This window comes from Mus pahari, chromosome 14 (assembly GCF_900095145.1).
Source record: "Mus pahari chromosome 14, PAHARI_EIJ_v1.1, whole genome shotgun sequence".
Classification (NCBI taxonomy): Eukaryota; Metazoa; Chordata; class Mammalia; order Rodentia; family Muridae; genus Mus; species Mus pahari.
The window spans coordinates 55,322,784-55,340,069 of NC_034603.1; the positions used below are offsets into that span (position 1 = coordinate 55,322,784).

Here is a 17,286-nt window from a genome sequence, read left to right on the forward strand (position 1 = left end):
GAGAGAGAGAGAGAGAGAGAGAGAGAGAGAGAGAGAGAGAGAGGAGAGAAGGGCTGCCAGGAATTATCTTAGGTCCCAGAGTAGACACAAAAGCGCCTCCTTAGAGCCCAGCCAGCGGAGGGAGGTAGCTTGTACAGGCAGGTCTGTGCCTCTCAAACACTGGGAGACGAGTCTTTCCCCAGGGGGTTTCCAACTAGTTTGCACTTCAGAAAAATCTTTTCTTTCTCCTGCTGGTCACGCCCTGCAAAGAATTTTTTCTTCTAACCAAAAAAAAAAAAAAAAAAAAAAAAAAAAAGTTTTATAATCTAAGATCCTTGTCCTTAGTTGTTGGACATCAAAGGAAGTTTGGAGAAGACTGAGGAATTATTTGAGCACCCAGAATTTATTCTGAATGCAAACTTGCAACATAGCAAGTCCCCCAAAGCACATACTTAGAGCTGAAGGAGCTCATAGAACTCCATCTTTATCCATCTTTGCTTAGCTCCGTATGGTACAAATGAGTTGAGGTCCTCTGTCTCTGAGCTTGGACTTAGCCCAGGAATGTTTGGGGTTTGAGCTGCTGACTTACTGGAAAAGGCCACCCACCCTATGTATCTGCTATTTTATAACCTTGTATTTGGAGATATCGGCTACTATGGAGAAACTTTAACAACAAAATCTTCTGTTTTAACCTTCATTGCTTCAATTCTTGGGAACTTGGTGTTTCTGCGCAGTTGATGATATCACAAGTTTTGGGAGCCACATTCTCTGAATTTCCTTACTGTCCCTGAGGAGTCGCGATGTCATTTTCTCCCACAGAGGAAAACCTTGGCACCCTGAGGGCCTGAACTCAAGTCTTGGCAGGTCAATGAAGGAGGTACTTGCTTTTAGATTTAAAGTGAATGAGTCAGGTGCAGAGAGACATAGCCATGGTCAGCGCTGCCATTGCTGTCACATGTCATTAGTCATCTAAGGAGAATTGAGCCTGTACACTACAGAACTGTTTCTGGGTGAGAACAAGGAGTCACTTAATACTTCGATTTTTACATTTTTGATATCTATAGGACATTATTTTCTGATCTTTCTGCTCCCTCTTAACTGCCCTTCTCTTAATCCAGGAGCTCTCTAAGCTTCTGAAAACCTGTTTATATTACACCATTTTCTCTCACGGAGCAGACTAATAACATCAACCAAAACAAAGGACTGAAATGATGGGCGAAGCAGATCTGGTGAATCATGCCCCGGGCCAAGTTCAGTGTTACCTTAATCTTAGCTCTGTGGTTGGGAACTGAAGAGTGTTTGCCTTCCAAGACGGAGTAGTGGTTGGAAATCGAATTCCAGGAGCACCCAAAAATGCTCAGTTTCCAATAATGGCAGTTACCAGTGCCCCCCACAAGGATTCTGTGAGCGCTCTGAGAGCTTTCTTGTGGTGTCCTTGTGGTTTAAAAAGGCATCATGAGTTAGAAAGGTCTGCCCCGAAGATAAACCTCAAAGAAACATCACTTGTCTATCTTTGCCACTAAAAATAATCTTTTATGGTTTTATTCTTTTCTGAACTAGCATGCTATATCGTTTTTGTGGGTTTTTTTTTTTTTTTTTTGGAAAGTCTTTTTCATAGACTCATCAACAGACTTCTCTCAAAAGTTTTTTTTTTTAATTTTTAGTATGTGTGTGTGTGTCTGTGTGTGTGTGTGTGTGTGTGTGTGTGTGTGTGTGTGTGGTACATGCATTTTGTGTCAGTGTATGCCACATGTGTGGGGGTCCTGTGGAAAATACAAAAAGGAGACTATAACCTGAAACTGTAGTTACAGGCAGTTGTGAGCCACCCAATGTGGGTGCTGGCAACAGAACTTGGGTCCTCTGGAACAGTAGGCAGTCTTAACCACTGAGCTATCTCACAGCCTTCTCAAAGCTCTTAAATGCATGAGTTTGCTCGAGGACAGTAATGCAGATTCTTAGATAAATGGAATTTACCAGTTTATTCTACTTAGCAGTGAAAACTTGCCTATTCAAGATCAGTCTATAATCTGACACTGCTGACAATGATGGAGGGAGAGCGGCAGGGGTGGACCACGTTATTATGTGGATGTGAGAAATTCCAGGAGACAAGAAGACCTCCTACTGAGAACATTAGTATTAACATGTGGAGGGTGTAATGGTGCACACCTTCAATCCCAGCACTTGGGAGGCAGAGGCAGGTGGACCTCAGTGAGTTTGAGGCCAACCAGGTCTACAAAGCAAGTTCTAGGCCAGCCAGGGCTACTTAGAGAAAGCTTGTCTCAAAACAACAATAACAACAAAATCCCAAATCCAAATAAACAAACAACCTTGCCTATTCATGTATTATTAGAATATATAGTTTCAAAAACTCTATATAATCTTGCCTACTCATGTATTATTAGATTATATAGTTTTAAAAACTATATTAAGATCATATTAGTAAATTTTACTAACAAGAGTCTTTCTAGTCTAAATAAAGGCATAGAAAATTAAACTATGAGGATGGTAACTAATCTGCAGTTGACTTCATGTTCACACTCTTCTCCTGAGTTGTACACGTGAACCAAATTAATATTGTTATATAAAATGCTTGTATTTTCCAAGTACTATCATTCCTCAAGGTGTGGGGCAAGAGATCACATTTTGTTTTCATTTTGGTTGTTTTCTAAAGGGAAGTTTGAGTTGGAGACTGTCTGGCATGTCTAAACACTTCTGCCGTACCACCTGCCCTGGCTGGGACAATGGCATCAAAAGTCGCCGTCTTTACGACTGCACCTGCCTTGTGACTGCTGCCAAATTTTTCTCCTGTCACTAAACCTCCCTGAAACTGTAATAGTTCCCGACACCCAAACAGTGGGTGCATGACATGTCCTCATTTCCAGAGGACCAGGAAAGAGCTAGCTCTCCCCCTGAGGACTTGTGTGACTTGTGTAGGTTTTGGCGTGGCATTTGTTTATCAAGTGAAGGAGGTACCACTTTTATGGCTTTCTGATGTTCACCTGGTTTTTCACGACTTCCGTAAGGACCCTACCAACGCTATCACTTATCTCTTGGAAGACTGCATCTAAAGAGCTTGAGGAAGAACAATCTATCCAAAATGGAGGGGACACATTCCAGAGCGAGACCACTACGTGGTCCCTTGGGGGTGAGAAGCTGTGAGGCGCTCTTGTTGGTTTCCCAGCAGTGCCGGTTATCTAGCTACCTGGCCACAGGCGAAGGCTCCTAAGAGAGCCAGTTGTTTGGGAGGTAACAGAACAAGCTCATGATTATTTTTTGTTTTCTTTTGAACTATCGGAGTGTGTCTTGGGTTCCTTCAAGGCAGAATTACCTCCTTTGCTTTTAATCTTTGTTAATTTTTGTTTATACCTGGAAACATGCTGACCCAAGAACACAATTTCTATCACCCATCAATTAATTGAAGATAATATGCCCCCAAATGGTATCACTTGCATAGTACCCCCATCTACTAGTATCACGATGATAATAAGGCACAAAGAGTGCTCTGCAGTAGAGGACAGACATCCTGCAGTGAACAGAGAGCTCAGGGGCGTGTGTGTGTGTGTGTGTGGGGGGGGTGTCTGTGCTTCAACCTTGTCTCTGATCCTGCTTTAACATCATGGCCTCAAGGAAAATTGCTCAACCTCTGTGAGCTTGTGTTCTCTTGAGTGAAGTAGGGATGATGGTAGTAAATGGCCTGCCTACCTGGAAAGAAATAATATGAGAGCTCTATCTTTGAAGATTGCATGTGCAAAGCATTATTATTAATAGCAGTTAGACTTGGGCTACTTCTCGGTCACTTGATAACTGTCAGAAGAATTAAAACGTATGGGGTTGTTTATTTAGAGATGGCTGACTTATGTGGAATTATCCCTAAATAACCCTCTAGGCTATTGGTGTTTTAATGTGGCTGCAAAGATAAAGCTTTAGCTTTAAACATTTTCAGATCAAGGGATTGATGAATGTCCCAGTAGTTCCAGTAGTCCAAGCAGGCAGTGGCTTAGAGAATGACTAACTGTGAGTTCTGGGGTGGGGACTTAAGGTCTGCGTCCGTCTTGGTTGTGCTGTGGTGAATCACTTCTCTGCTCTGGACCTTTGTACGTGTGGCCATTCTACATTGGTGAGCCATGAGGCTGTCATGGGCACAAAGCAGAAGTCATCTGCCTTTCCACTTGGTAGTCTGAAGGGTCCCGGGACTGCATTAACACTCCCTCCTTCCCACTCCAGCCTTTTAGAACGATTTATTTCATTACTTTGAATCGACTGCTTAGAATCCTGTGCAGCTTGGCTGTAAGGCATTAGGGATTGTGATGGGGACTGACTTACCCAGTTCGTTATGCTGTACCGGTCCCAACATGTCTTGTAAGGCTCAGCAGATAAAATTCTATCTCCGGCTTGGAAAGTGTCTCTATAGTCCTCGAGCCTCGTTTGAGAAGAATCAGATCAAAATGAGGACAGAAGCAGAGTCCTCATTACAGAACCATCAAATATTTGAAGCCCTGCCACTTTTTCTTTCAGGTGAAGAACATCCTTTTAAGCCATCCCTAAGACCAATGGGTCTTCCGCAGGGTGGAAAGTCAGTGTTTTGTAGTTTTATCGATCTGAAGCCTGCTCCCCAAGTAGATAGATAATGGGATAAAGGTAATTACAGGTTTCCTGGTCTTTTCTACTTACTTGTTCTCTGTCGTGATTAAACACACACAGCCTTTACCTCAGTTACCTTTATTAACCTTTCAGCACTAGCACGGCACAGCACGATCGCCCACCTCAGTCACCAGGACAAAACAGTGGGAGTGAGGAGAGAAGGTGGGTGGGGAACAGGAGAGGGGCAAATGTTTTCCTTAGTCCTGGTTTTAAGTAGCATCCTTCCTTTCTGAAGACACCTCTGAGAGAGAACTGTTTTCTTCCCAAGGCCTAATAAAGATTAGGGAGTGAGGTTTGCAAAGCATAGAAGGCTTCTTTGAAACAAAGGCTGGGATAAACACTCAGCCTGGCTTTATCACAGCAAAGGAAAGCCTAGCAGGCGATGTTTTGGGTCCCGTCCAGCGGGCTCGTTTGATGTCTCTTTCTGACCTTTACCTTTTGATATCTTTATACATTTATGGAGGCTGTTGGACAAAGTCTTGCGATCCTAGACCATAGGGTGGTAAGAACCTAAGGATGAATGGCTGCTAGCCTCTGCTTCTCATTAGTTTTGTTTGCTTTGTTTAGGGAGGCAGGGTTTTGCTCCACAGCCCAGGCTGCCTGGAAGCCTAAACCTCGTGCCTTGGCCTCCCAAGTGCTGGGATTACAGTAGGTGCCACCAGGCTTGGCCCGCCTCCAGGTCCATGCATGGAATTTTTTAAAACATTTTTTTTTCCCTGTCTTTAGATACCTTGTTGTTCCAGTTTGATAATCCTAGTGGCAAGGTTAATTTAATCTGTTCATTTGAGGCTTTGTGTCCCATTGTTAATAATCTGCAAACTGAGGTTTCATAGGAAATTTTTCATTAAATAAAATAAATATGCATACGAAAGTGAAGCAGATACTATGTGAACTAGAACGTCTGTGTATTGCGCATATGTCCCACAGATAAACTAAAAGGAAGAAGCAGGGCATAAAATCAGAATCCCCTGGGCAGCCCCTGAGTCTAGCCCATTGGCTCATGTTAGAATGCCCATGATACAACCCTTGCTGTGTCATAGACATACAAATTACGTTATGTATAATATAACTTATTTAAGTAAGAAAGTACACCCATATATTTTAGAAAGGGGTTCAAAACTACAAATTGAATTTAAAAGTTTTTCCTGTTTTTTTTTTTGTTTGTTTTTTAAAGATTTATTTATTTATTTTATGTATATTAGAACACTGTAGCTGTACAGATGGTTGTGAGCCTTCATGTGGTTGTTGAGAATTGTATTTAGGACCCTTGCTTGCTCCAGTCAGCTCCGCTCTCTCAGTCCCTGTTCGCACAGCCCAAAGATTTAGTTATCATTATAAATAAGTACACTGTTGCTGTCTTCAGACACCCCAGAAGAGGGCGTCAGATCTCATTATGGGTGGTTGCAAGCCACCATGTGGTTGGTGGGATTTGAACTCAGGACCTTCGGAAGAGCAGTCAGTAATCTTACCTGCTGAGCCATCTCACCAGCCCACTTCCTGGTTTTTAGACAGGTAAATAAATCAAAATATTATCATTAATCAGGGACCTGTACTAACTCAAATGTCCTACTCCCTAACTAGCAAGTGTCCTTGAGAATCAGTCATCCTTCTCCCTGTGTCTGTCTGTGTGTCTGTCTGTCAGTGTCTCTCTTCTGCTGAGCATGGCATCAGAAACAGCACCCTCCTGCTGCCTTAGGTCTGAATTGTACCCCTCAGCCTTTTCCTCTTTCTTCTTTTTTTCTTCCTCATACTCTTTTTTTAGTGTTGTTCACTGCTTTTAGGTTTGTGGTGTTGCTGTGTCTTACACAAAGGGGCATGTTCTTAATAGTCCTAGTTGTTTGTTTTAAAATTTTAAGTGACTATCCTACAATAACATTTGTTTGTCTACACACACATATTTTTCAGTTGAGTTTGTTTGTTTGATGGGGGAGTTGTTGTTGTTGTTGTTGTTGTTTTGAGACCAGGCCTCATTATGTAGCTTTGGCTGACCTGGAATTCACCATGAAGGCCCAAACCATCTCAAACTCTTAGAAAATCGCCTGCCTCTGCCTCCCCACTGCTGGGATTAAAGGCTTTCGCTACCGTGCCTGCCCCAATTTCATTGAGGCAGAATCTTGTGTATCCCAGGCTACCCTGTAGCTTACTGTGTAGCTGATCTTGAACTTGTGTTTCTCCTGCACCTGCCTCCTGAGTGCTGGGGTCACCGGCAATACGGGGCGTGGGACAGATGTGCTCAGTTTCCCCGAAGCTTCCAGCAAATAAGTAATAGTACTGGAACCAAAAGAACTCAAGTTCTACAAGACCCTGAAGCCGAGGATGGATGGGAAAATGTTTGAAATTGTTATCCTACTCAACTTTACACTGAAGCATCTATGACTCTACCATGGGAATGTGTATCTGAAAACAATAAAAAAGATTATCTTGAACATAAACATATAAACACACATGTATTTACATGTATTTGTAGAGAGAATAAAGAATCCCTCACCTTGGTGTTTTGAGACAGGGTTTAACTCTTAGCCCAGGCTGGCCTGGAATTGATGTAGCCCAGGCTGGCCTCCAACTTTTTGCCACCCTCCTTCCTTCCTCAGCTTTCCAAATGCTGGGATTGTGCAGGATGACCATGCCCAGTTTAGAGAATGAGTGTGTGTGTGTGTGTGTGTGTGTGTGTGTGGAGAGAGAGAGAGAGAGAGAGAGAGAGAGAGAGAGAGAGAGAGAGAGTTTTGTTTGAGATAGGGTTTTGTGTATCCCAGAGTGGCCTTGAATTTGTTAGTATGATCTTGAACTTCTGATCCTCTTCCTGCCCCTCCCAAGTGTCAGGATTAAAGGCTTGTGCCACCATACCTGGTTTTATGTTGTGCTGGGGAAATCAAACTCAGAACTTCATACATGCTGGACAAATTTACTCTACCGGAGCTGTACCTTCAGCCAGAGGATGAATTCTAAAAGTTTAATTTTCCATCCTTTTAGGGGAAACTGCTTCCCTTAAACTCTATTTGGACCAGTCTCTTAAGAGAGCTGCATTTCGGGATGCTGCTGTAAAACTAGTCATCTGTCCTTGGAAAGTTTGCCTGCTGAGCCAGAGATTGATCTCCTGCAAAATAGATGACCCTTTGACTCCTCGGGTGCCCTTCCTCAACTCCCTTCTCCTACTCATAATTCTAGCTAATTTCACAAAGTGAAGGCTAATCTCTCTGCAACCGTCTCTCCCAAGGCTTTGCTTCTTCATCTCTCCTCTCTCTCTCTCTCTCTCTCTCTCTCTCTCTCTCTCTCTCTCTCTCTCACACACACACACACACACACACATCATTTTTGTATGCTCCCTAAGTTGGGATTTTGATGGCCTGTCTGTCCCCTTCTGGGCTGCACACCAGGCCCCTGTCTGGAGTTTCAGTAAATTCTTTTAAATGTCATCGCTGTGATACTGCTAGCGCTCACATGGAGATGTTCATCTGCAGGCTATGGTAACACGCAACCACACTGCATGCTGGGCTGCATGTCTTCCTGTGTCTTCCCATTAGAAAGAGGCCATTCCCTCTCCCTATCAGATGAAGGTTTACATTTCAGAGGAAGTTAGACAACACAGCCCAGGACAGAGAAGAACAGAAATGGCAGAGCCTGTGGGTTTCTCCATTTCAGTGGCAAGGCTGTTCCTGGGGGACTTCACGGTGAAATGCTGAGGTGTGACATCTTCCCCATCCCTGTGTAGTTTGCTCTGTAGCTGTAAGCAGCAGTTCCCGCAATCATCTAGAAAAGGGTTGGTTAGATGAACCTTTCTCTCCCTTTTCAGTGATAGACCCAGCACCTCTCTCTCTCTCTCTCTCTCTCTCTCTCTCTCTCTCTCTCTCTCTCTCTCTTTCTCTCTTTCTCTCTCCTTTCTCTTTTGAGTTTAACACTAGATCTATAACATGAGGTATTACACAATCTTTCTTTCAGAAGAATATCTCTCAAACTATGGGGTTTTATAGATTTCTGATTTTATTGCCGTAATAGATTTACTTAGCATGGAATTCTGACCATCTATAGAAGATCAAGTGTATGCAATGATAAACTGTCCTTTACGAAGCGAGGTCGCTTCAGCGCTGTTGCTCAAATTCGTCTCTCAGTACAGAGCTAGATCTGGCATCGGGCACAGCACTGAGATTTGTGTATGTTTAAACGTAGGAAACCATTACCATTACCATTACCATTACCATTACCATTACCCCAGACTGCCTCAACTGACATGCTCTTTCTTTAGTCTTTGGATAGACAGGGACTGCTGTCACGCTCTCTGGTTTTTGCTAGGCCATTACCTTCTATTGCTTCCCCAGAGTCACTAAAGACCCTGATTCCTGTTTGCTGGGTTTGCTCCTTACTGAGGGCAGCACGAGGCTGGGGTGGCAATCTTGTGAAGAAGGAAATTAGTGTGGCTTATCTATTTCTATATATTGCCAGCCTGTCCAAACAAACCCATTACATGGAAAACAGATAAGAAGCTCTGTTTCCCTCCTGATTCTCCTGCCTGTCAGCACCATGCCCTACTTTGGAGGACCTGGGCTAGAGTTTCAGCTTGCGAGCTACGGTGTCTGGAATGTCTGTAAAATAGGGGAGCCACTGTGCCTCCGTGGATCCCCCCAGCTCTAGAGGAGGTCAGGGATGGGAGGATGAATGGGCCTATTTTCCCCCTCGTTGTCCTGAAGTTCAAAGACACAGCTGGCGTCTCAGTGGTGCCAGTGCATCTGGAGCAGCCCAGTGGTGGAGAAGTAGCTGTCGCCTGGGCCCTTTCTGTTGTTAGTCTCTGAAGTCCCTTGCCGGTCCCTGGTGGATCGCTGGCCCAAGTCCTGCCTTTCTGCTGGGCCTCTTTGAATCCCTGGGTACTAATCTGTCTTACTAGTAGGGTCTCTAGGCCGTGGGCAGTCAGTGCACACCACCCTGTGTGATCTATGTCTCCGTCCATCACAATTGCAATGCTGGCGCATTCTGGCTCACATGACTTGTGTTTCTAGTGGATTATATTTCCACATATGGAAATCTTTTGAAAATAAGGTAGTTTCTCCTTAGATTGTGAGAGAGCTGAGGTAAGACGTTTTGGAGTGAGTGATGGCTAACGTCCCCCATAGCGGCCTTCGAGAGCTCTGTCCTCTATGCAGGCTGTCATTTACTCCCCTTTCAAATGTATTCGGAGACCAACAGGTACTTAATAGGTCATAAAATCCTCCAGCTTCCTCTCGGCAGGCTCAGTGCCCTCTGGTTTGAGTGTTCCTCGCTGTCTGCGAACCCACTGGTGTTGGTGATAGGTCTGGTCTTCTTGTCATAGACTAGCTGGTTTTTCGCGATCTCTGCTGGTCACGTGATTCGTACTCAGTGTGCACTTCCAAAAGTGTTCTAACTCTCGCAGGCGTGTGCCATCCAGGCTCCTGGGACTCAGCCCCAGAAAGAGGCATCTTAGTTCTTCCTAATTTTATTTTCTTTGTTTTGGAGACAAGGTCTTCCTGTACCCTGGTCTCCACCTACCTGCACCTTCCAAGTGCTGCGATTATGAATGTGTACCACCACATCAGGCCTGTTTGACTTTTGAGTTGGGATCTTACTGCATATTCCAGGTATGATATTGTCTTTGTAGCTCAGGCTGGCTATGACCTTGCAGCGCTCGCACCGATTCAGCCACCAAAGCACTAGGATTATGGGCAGGCACCACCAATGCTAGGGCACCACCAATGCTAGGGCACCACCAATGCTAGGCTGGGCTCTTTTTTTTTTTTTTTAAGTTCCCTATACTGTTCAGGCATCAAGGTGATTTTTCTTTTTTCAGCTTGTACATTGCCCTTTCTGTTCTCTGTCCAGTGTTCTACATGTAGTCAATTCTTTTAGGTCTCTTGCTTAGGAACTATTTACCATATCACATAGTATGGATTTTTTTGTTTCATGTCTAGAATCTTATTTGTCTCCCCTACCATCTTCTGGCTCCTGGCTGCAAAGACTCTTACCTATACCTAATCCAGAGTCTCCTAGATCCTAATCCAGAGTCTCCTAGATCCAGAACAGACCTTCATTCACCCTTTCCCCCGTCCAAAGCAGTCCTCAGTATTCAATGTCCTCAGCACTTGACTCACGGCTGATTCTTTACTATTTTGCTCTGATCCAGGAGAAAGGGAAGAAAGGAAAGGGAGGAGAGTTGAGGGGAAGAAGGAGAGAGGGAGAAAGAGTGGGAGGAAGAGAAGGAGAGAGAGAGAGAGAGAGAGAGAGAGAGAGAGAGAGAGAGATTCTGAACACTCCTTTTGTGTCGGCATCTCTGTGAGGTGCTTTGGAAAGACTCCAGCCAGGCATGGAAGGGCTCTTTGATAATATCTGACGGGTGGGTAAGAATTTCAGGCACCTGGCCAAGATACACACTGCCTGTAATCGTTAACTCGGTCTGTAAACAGTTCAAACGGCACCGAGAGGCCGTCCTTTATTACATTAGAAGAAGCCTTTCATCTCTCTTGCTCAGGAGCCAGGCATCCAGGATTGGCCTCCACTATGCCTTTGCAGCCGTGGTATTCTGTGCACAGCACCAAGACCCAGGACATGCAGGAACATATAATGGAGCCTTCTCCAAATGACTGCCTTTCAAGCTTCAGGCACTGGAGCAGTAACTGTGGGACTTCCTGTTGCTCTGCACCTGGCTGATGCTGGGAAGGAAAAGTGTGGGGAGTGGGGCCAGGAACAATCAGCCGGGAAGGAGGTCGAAACTCCAGTTCCCACCCACATGCGTGTCTGCAAACTCTGGGACCTACTCCCCAGAGGTATTTGCCCCCTTCACATTTCATTCTGCCCCTTGGCTCCACACTGATTCGGAGTTTGGTCCTCAGAGTATTTGATGTCTCCAATTAGCTATACAATTGCTCAATATCCCCAGACTCTAGTTTAGAGTATAATGCTATGCTATGGAGCCCCCACCCCAGCAGGAGCCAAAGATAAACATTCCGGCCCCGGAGGTGCTAGCTCGCTGAGACCTTAAGACAATACTAGATCTATAGGAGAGATAAGCTGTCCGAGTTTATAGTAAGTGCCAAGTAAGCTGTACAGTGGGTTTTATGGGTGCTCACGGTGAGAGAGTAGCCATGCACACAGGGCCGATGGGGGGAAACCCCATGGCATTCTGTGAAAAGTAAAATATTTTTCAGCGCGTTAAAAAAAAAAAAAAAAAGTAGCTCCTTTCAAGTCTCTCGTTCACTTCTTTTCTCTGAGTGTTTCAGGCACTTAACTGAAATCATTAAACCTGTATGAGCTGCGTGTTTGTTTTTTGAAACCACGTCTCACAGGGTCCAGACTGAGCTTCTAACCCTCTGCCCTCCACCTCCCCAGCACAGGGATCACAAGAGTGACCCACCACTCCCAGGGTACGCTGCGCTGGTGAACAGATGTAGGGTTTTGTTCACACTAAGCAAGCACTCTTATGAGCTGAGCTGCACCAGCAGCCCCTCAACCTTGTCCCAGCCTTTAGAGAAAGGGCCGGAGTTTGGCAGAGCAGTGGAGTTCCGAGACCTGTTTTCCCACTGGGTATTCTGGACCCTAACAATGACCCAGGAAATCTAGTCACAACTTACCAAAGCATCTTAATTACCAAAGACACTCTGACCCGGCCTCATCTTTTCATTTTAGACAGAGTCTTGCTCTGTAGCCTAGGCCAGTCTGGAATAAACTATGTTGCTCAGGCCAGCTTTAAATTCAAGGCAATCCTCCTGTCTATGTCCCAGATACTGGAAACATTGGTATTAGCCACCAGGCCCAATGTAGAGAAACCCTTTTCTGATTACTATATTTGAAAATGTTCAAGTGTAGAGACTAATGTTAGCAGAAAGCGTTCATTTGATAACCAGGTACCAGAATTTAGACTGTGTCATAATTTTGTTCGTTTATTGTTTGAGTGTCTCCAGCCTAGCCCTCAGACTTTCTGTGTGGTCAGGGATCATCTTGAACTTGTGATCTTCCTGTTCCACATCCCAAGCTCCGGGATGATAGGCATGACCCACCCACCATACCTGGCTTCTTCGCTGCTGGGCAGTCAGGCCCAAGCCCCTTCTGCACATTAGGTAAGTGCTCTACCGGCATAGCCAGATGCCTAACCTAGGCCATAGGTTTCAATAGATGTGTACTAAAACCTCACTTATTGCTGAAGCCAAGCATCCAAGATTCAGGGTTTGCTCCTTCTACCAAAAGCTCAAGTGTAAGCATCTAAACTCTTCCACTGCAGAACAGGAGTTTAGCATTTGCCTCGGTCTTCCCAACTAAAGGAAAACAGAGAGCCAGGAGGCATTGGTCCGGAGGAAGGCACAGGCTGCCGTAGACCTGAGCCCCTCATCCGACTCCTAGTTCAGTTGTTGACTTTGCACGTTGCTCAGATTTCTGGGTCGTCTTGTTTATTCTGCATTTGAGGTTTGTCTGTTTTCTCTCCATCTGGATTTTTTCTGTGCTGATTCTGAAGATCGCTTTAGGGAACTGGGATATAAAAAAGAAGACAGAGCTGTGACGGTGTTCTTGTTGGTGCCCAGCCCACAGCTTTTGGTGTGTGAGAGAGGGCGGGGGATGTACAGCCTCAGCATCCATCAGGGATTGGCCTCCAGCTCACTGACTTGCTAAGGATGAGCCAGGGCGTCCTTTCTTTCATCTGAGACAACTAATATTTTCCCCCATTTCATGGAAAAAGCAGCTATTCGATCTTTAAAGAAACCATTGCGTCCCTTTATAAGAGCACAGGCACAAAACCGATCAAGTTTGCTCAGCACTGTTACTTGTTCATGGTGGATGGGAGCGTGGTTATTTGAAAGCACATGTTAGGGCCTAGTTATGTAGCAGAATTATAGAATCTCAGATTTCCTACAGTACCTGTGTAAGGAAGCTCTGAAACATGCTCCCTGACTGGCTCAGCCATGCACTGGTCAATTCTGAGGTCACCTGCAGCCTCAATGCGGTAGGGAGGTGACAGAGGATAGGGAGGTGACAGAGGGTAGGGAGGTGACAGAGGGTAGGGAGGTGACAGAGGGATCCCCTAATTTTCTTCACGAATACAGAACCTGCCTTTTGAGACGTGACCAGTCTTGAATTTTGGCTTCCCATCCCAGTTGATTTTCTTCTGTGATTAGTGGAGAAAATACCAGGAATTGTTTTCTCCTCTTCCAGTCACAGTTGCACAGGCTTACAGTGTATCCACACACTTTTAGAAGATTTGCAGTACCCAGCCCTCCCTCGAGGGTTTCTGACCAGGCACTTCCAATGTAGGGCCTGAAACTTTCTGAGAATGCCCAGGTGGGGTTGGTGCTGCTGGTCTGGAGCTGCACGTTGAGAGCCACTGCTCTAGGCCACTTCCTACCTTGAAGTCACTGTGGCATCCACCGTTTCTGCTGTTATCCAAACAAAGCTTAAGACAGACTGGCTTTAATGTTTCCTAAGTGATTTTTGTCTTGCTTGCCTTAGAGGTCATGTCCCCAAGGCTAGGTCAGTTACCTACCTACCACCAGCAGCCATTCAATGCCTTATTGATTTGAAAACAGCAGGCAGCATGTGGGAACCTGCTTTAGGGAAAAAAAATATTAGCTAGACTACAGAACTGGCAATGCGGCTCCCGGGGATGAAGCTGGTGTTTTGGCCCAGTCTCTGTGTCATCTTCAGAGGGAAGGCTTACAATTTGCCCTGCCTTCAGGTGTTTCCACTTTCCTGAGCTAGTGAATCCCGTAGTCTATGCATTAGGTTGTATTAAAACCAACTGGTGGGCTGGCAAGATGCCTCAGCGGTTAAGAGCACTGACTACTCTTCCGAAGGTCCTGAGTTCAAATCCCAGTAACCACGTGGTGACTCACAACCACCCATGATGAGACCTGATGCTCTATTCTGGTGCTGTCTGAAGACAGCTAGAGTGTACTTATGTATAATAATAAATAAATCTTTGGGCCAGATCAAGCAAGGACTGAGTGAGCGGAGTTGACCGGAACAAGCAGAAGTTCTTAAAAACTCAATTCCCAAAAACCACATGAAGGCTCACAACCATCTGTACAGCTACAGTATACTCATATACATAAATAAATAAATAAATCTTTAAAACCAACTGGATGGCTAGGCATGGTGCCACAAAAGCCTAGCAATTGGGAGTTCAAGGTCAGCTTGGTCTACATAGGATAACTTAACTTGGTAGGACCCCGACTCAAAACAAAACAAAAATTTAGTAGGGACCAGTGAGAACATTCACTGGGTAAAGGCGCTTGATGCTAATTACAAGCCTGACACACTGAGTCCTATCCCAGAGCCCACATAAAGGTAGAGAGAGAGAGACAGATGCCACAAAGTTGTTCTATGACCTCTACGTGAGCACCGTGGCTGTGGCATGTGTGCCTCTCTCTCGTCTCTCTCTTACACACACACACACACACACACACACACACACACACGAAACAGCAACAATAATAATCACATTCAGTTTTTTTAAAAGGAAAAGCCAAGCCTGTTTGTGTTGCCCTGTGGCATCATAGCAAGCCAAGCAACACAGCAGCATCCCCAGGCAGCAGCATCCCCGCGCAGCAGCATCCCCACACAGCAGCATCCCCACGCAGCAGCATCCCCACACAGCAGCATCCCCACACAGCAGCATCCCCACACAGCAGCAGCCCCACACAGCAGCAGCCCCAGGCAACAGCATCCCCACACAGCAGCATCCCCACACAGCAGCATCCCCACGCAGCAGCATCCCCACACAGCAGCATCCCCACACAGCAGCATCCTCACGCAGCAGCATTCCCACGCAGCAGCATTCCCACGCAGCAGCATCCCTGTGGACTCACTGTGGAGAAACCAGCTCCAATGAACCCAGAAAGAGCCACAAACTCCTCTTCTGGAACTTTTTCCTTCTGAACATTTTCATATGTTACACTTAGCATTTAAAATGCTCCATCCTGGTGCTGGAGAGATGGCTCAGTGGTTAAGAGCACTGGCTCCAGAGGTCCTGAGTTCAATTCCCAGCCACCACCTGGTGGCTCACAACCATCTGTCATGGGATCCGATGCCCTCTTCTGGTGTGTCTGAAGACAGAAACACTGTGCTCATATATACATAAAATAAATAAGTAAATATTTTTAAAAAATAAAATAAAATGTTCCATCCTATGGCCATGTCTAAAGACATGAACGGTGTTTTTGCAAGCTTGTACCTCCAGTTCATCCCCTCAAACTCTAACTCCTCGTTGCTGCTGAGATAGCATGTCTCTGTGCAGTTCAGACTGGCCTAGAACTCACTATGTAGCCCAGGTTGCCCAGGCTGACCTCCAACTTCCAGTCCCCTTGTTTTACCCTCCCGAGTACCGGCTATACAAGCATGGATCACCGGACCCGGCTCAGACTGCCATTCTGAGCGCCAGCTGCCTACCAGATTAAAATGTTGTCTCTCCTTCAGCCTCTCCACGACTGACTGAGACGTTCCCTGTTGAAAGCTACCCCTTTGGTTAATGAACATCTTTTGTCCTGTTTTAAAAAAATATGGAACACTTCCCGAATTCGCATGCCATCCTCACACAGAGGTCATGCTAATTTCTGCATCCTTACAATTTTAGTAGATGAGCTACTGAATGGAGCACTCCGCTCCCCGCCCCCACCCCCTGCCCCACTTCTCAGGTTTAGGACACCCAGCTCTTCCCTCTCCTTCATCCCTGCAGTCTAGTCCGTCAGCAGGTGCTCTCAGCGCTTCTCCCACAACTTCTTTGATTTCCCCCCCTTATACTGCTGCTGCCTGAGGTCAAGCCCCCACCGAGCCTGATTCTGGGGGAGCTGGGGTTTGCTACCCCTCATTTTCCTTCATTCCACTCTCTTTATCTTGAGAGTAAAATTAAGATGCTCACAGCACCGAATGTCTTTTTTTTTTTTTTTTTTTTGGAGGGGAGAGGGGTGTTTGTTTGGGAAAGAATTTTGCTCTATGTACCCAGGGTCCCTTGAACCCATTGTGTTGCCCAGGTCTCCAACTCATGATCACTTGGTCTGCCTCAGACTCCAGAGTGCGAGCCACAGAACCCTACCCAGTACTGATTCAGTTATAAGCACTGCTTGTTCAGAACTTTAGGGCGACTCTCTTTGCTCGTATGGGAGAGCAAATGCTTGTCTCATTTTCTTCCCTGCCATTCTTCCCAAATCCTCCACACCTGCCCAACCTCCCCTTCTCTTTGTTTTAAAAGAAAAGAAAGAAGGAAGGAAGGAAGGAAGGAAAGAAAGAAAAAGAAAGAAAGAAAGAAAGAAAGAAAGAAAATCTCAGGAAATATATATATACACACACACAAAACCCCACCAAAAATATACAAGCAAAAGACCAATAGGCCAAAAATAAATACCCAAATAAAGTGAAATGAGACAAAAAGCCTACCTCCCCCCTCAAAAAAAATTACCATCTAGTCATTCTGTGTTGGTCCATGTGGGACCTGCCCTGAAGTATGGTCAATATACCCATCAATTAGTTTACTCTGTTGGAGAAAACTAATTTTCCCCCTACAAATAGTTGTCCACTATAGATTGCTTCTTCTTCTTCTTCTTCTTCTTCTTCTTCTTCTTCTTCTTCTTCTTCTTCTTCTTCTTCTTCTTCTTCTTCTTCTTCTTCTTCTTTTATTTTATTTTTGGTTTTTCAAGACAGGGTTTCTCTGTGTAGCCCTGGCTGTCCTGGAACTCCCTCTGT

The 17,286-nt window shown here is 45.3% G+C and overlaps 1 protein-coding gene and 1 non-coding gene across 2 annotated transcripts in view; one reads left to right on the top strand and one right to left on the bottom strand.

Annotated features, from left to right (window-relative positions):
• Rnf43 (ring finger protein 43) overlaps positions 1-17,286 on the top strand; it is a 72,279-nt gene that overhangs the window by 15,294 nt on the left and 39,699 nt on the right. The gene's annotated exons all lie outside the window — the stretch shown is intronic.
• Positions 16,101-16,204, bottom strand: LOC115065491. The gene has a single exon (XR_003845266.1). It is a non-coding gene; the product is annotated as a U6 spliceosomal RNA (small nuclear RNA).